Genomic DNA, 3179 nt, shown 5'->3' with positions numbered 1-3179 from the left:
AGCATCTAGGTTGGACTTGAAAGAGGGGAAGGGTTAAATTTTCTAAAATTGATTCTCTTCTGTTTGTATATCAACTTTATTTTTCAATCTATCCACCCCCTCCTTTCCCACCCAAAGAACCATCCCTTATGTTCTACATTCAGAGAAGGAAGCAACCTTGGAGGCCATCTAATCCTTTCCAAAATTGAGGACTGGGGAGGAGACAGGGTCATAGATCTGGAGCTAGAAGTGTCCACAGAAGGAATGAATGAATACAGAATCCAAGAGAAGATGAAAAACTGGCTAAACAAGACTAATTAATACATCGACAGAACTGACAATGTGAATGCTGTATTCGTTCTACACCTAGAGTCCTCAATCACATCAAAAAGAGAAGTTGGTGCATTCTTATATCTCTTCCATCAGACCAAACTTAGTCATGATTACTACATGTCTGGCTTTAATTCTTTGGTTACTATTTAAAGAATGGAAAGATTTCAGCAGGTGAAAATGTCAAGTCAAAGAGCATTTATTTAGTGTCTACTCTGCGCTAGATACTCTAAGAGCTGGGGAAACAAAGACAGGTAAAAACAGTCACTGCCCTTAAGGAGCTAACTTGTCTAATGGAGAAAACAACATGCCAACTACCATGTACAAACAAGATAGGCAGGATACATTGGAAATAATCAGCACTGATTGCTAGTATTAAGAAGATGAGGAAAGGCAGGTTGTACCAGGCAGTTTAATATTTTTTTTGTATGTGTGTGTGGACTTGAAAATTGTTTACTCAAAGTTATTTTTTACCCCATCTTAAGTATAGCATAAAATTCTCTTTCTTATTTTATACTTGTTTTTGTTTATAAAGTTGTTTTTCCATTGTTTTTACTTCTGAATATACATATCCCTACCAAATAAGTCTACCCTTTGGAAAAAATATATAAAAAAAAAAAAGCAAAACCAAAACAGCTCATCAAAACCATCCAACATACTCACCATGTCTGACTACATATGCCCTGTTCTTTTCTCATAGCCTAGCCTTATCTGCAGTGAAAGGGATTTCCTCTACTTTCCGGGACATTTTCCCAATAGATTATTTTTCCTCTAGCAAAGTACTTCCACAGTATCCAAGGCTCTGTACTACTAATTAGCTTGGAGAACCCAAGTGAATCATGTCATTTCCCTGGCTCTGGGCTCACTCATCTGTAAAATGCAGGGGTTCAACCAATTTATCTTTGTGATTGCTGCCAGCTCTAAAATTCTATAATTGTATGACTTTACCCTGAAGGTATATATTCACCATGTGGATGTGGTAATTTGACTTAAAAAAAAATGATGCCTCATTGGGTTTGAATTAAAATGCCTCTCTGTGTGTGTTGAGATGGTGGTGGAGAGGGGGGGGGGTAAGATGGGAGGGAGGGAAAGAAAAGCAGAGAGAAAAAGAGGGTTGGGAAGGGAGGGAGGAACATTAACAGAGAGAGGGGAGTGAAAGGGAGGGAGTGAAACCCAGAGGAGGGAGAAGGTGCCACAATCTAGGAATTCATTGGTACAAACAACTCCTAGTAAGGAAAACTGCTTTTATCTGTTGCGAATTCTATTTTTTGACTGGCCCTATGATTTCATGAATGTGAAGAGCTCTCGATGAGATTTTGAAAACTGAAAATTAAAATTTTCTCAATACGGATCAGTACATTCTCTGCAACTTATGGTCTTGGAGAGGTGCCTGAAACATTAGCTTAAAAGTAAAAAAAGAAAGATTTATTAGTAAGATAGGATTAATGGCCAGCAAGACAGCATGAGTGGAGCAGCCATGGGAGGCTCCCCCCCCCCCCCCAGACCCCAGTTCTCGCCCTTTTGTATCCTTTCTGGTAGTGTGTACCTGACTCCCTGCACTCAGGCAAGGGAGTAGGTGCAGGGTCCGTCCTAGACCCTCAGGGCCTAGACTGTCCGGGTGTGTCCCGGAGGTGTATCTCTTGGCCTATTTCAACTCAAAGGAATTCCAAGGACAATGGTCCTTGCCTTGGGGGTCTCAAGGGCAGGAAGGGGGAAGGGAATTCCCCTGCTCACAGCCTGCCAGAGTCAAGGGGTACAGTGTCCCTGCCATCTCTGCACAATGCCCATGTCATCCAGGCTCTATTACCTGCAGTTACAGGACACACACACATTTATTAATACCATTCATTTACACGAAACCTACGGACTACTCATAATTACGTTTTTCAATGGATGTATTACACATTTGCACCTCCGTGTCCTAACAGCCCATCTCAGGTAGGTACTGCTTCTCTTTCTCTGAATGTTGAAAAATTCTCTGAATCTTTAATGAAGTAAATACCCATGCCAGCTGGGTTCCCCTCAACCCCGGATGACTTCTCCACCTTCCACTCCACCACCCACAGCCTTTCCCCGCCCTTATTTGTGAGTTGTCTTCCCCTACTACTATTGATATTAACGTTTTAAGGTTGTTAAAGCTTTACCACTGTTATAGTATTTGATCTTTACAATAGCCCAGTGAGGTAGGTGCTAGTATCATCTCCATTTTATTAGGGAAAACTGAGGCAGAGGTTAAGTAACTTGCCCAAGATCACAGCCAGGAAATAGTCTGGGTTAGGAGTTGCTCTCAGGATTCTAAGTGTCCTGCTTTGTTCTCTGAGCCGCCTATCTTCCACTAGAATAATTTTTTTCTTACGTAAATGCTGTATTTTATTTTTGTTCCTATCAGTATTTCCAACACTTGGTACAGTGCCTGGTACTTAGGAATAGTTTTAAGGAACGTTTATTCATTCAGTTATTTTATAGGCACTTCCAGCTCCGCGGCTATAGTCTCGTCCCCTCCGTGGGACTCAGCCTCCTTAAGACTAGATGGTTTCCAAGGTCCCTGTCTCTTCTGGACCTCGGATCCTATAATAAAAGGCGCAGAGAAAGCCCCAGACTCTAGACTTCTCTTCTCTCCCCTCTAGGAACGCCCCATTTCACGCTTTCTCATTGCGCAGGCGTAGAGCGCCAGACGCTGCTCCTCATCACGTGATAGAACACCGCATAGGGGCACCCCCGGGCCGAGTGCGGCGCTGTGGGCATTGGATCGTTCCCTGCGGTCTCCGCCAGGCTGAACCATAGAGTAGCTAAGGGCCGGAGGACTAAAAGGAGAGGGCCGCCTCCGGCAAAAACGGCGCCTGCGCAGTAGTTTCCTCTGCGGGCGGAGG

Source organism: Gracilinanus agilis, chromosome 5 (genome assembly GCF_016433145.1).
Source record: "Gracilinanus agilis isolate LMUSP501 chromosome 5, AgileGrace, whole genome shotgun sequence".
Lineage (NCBI taxonomy): Eukaryota > Metazoa > Chordata > Mammalia > Didelphimorphia > Didelphidae > Gracilinanus > Gracilinanus agilis.
The sequence above is the reverse complement of the archived record's forward strand: the minus strand, read 5'-3'. Positions refer to the sequence as shown.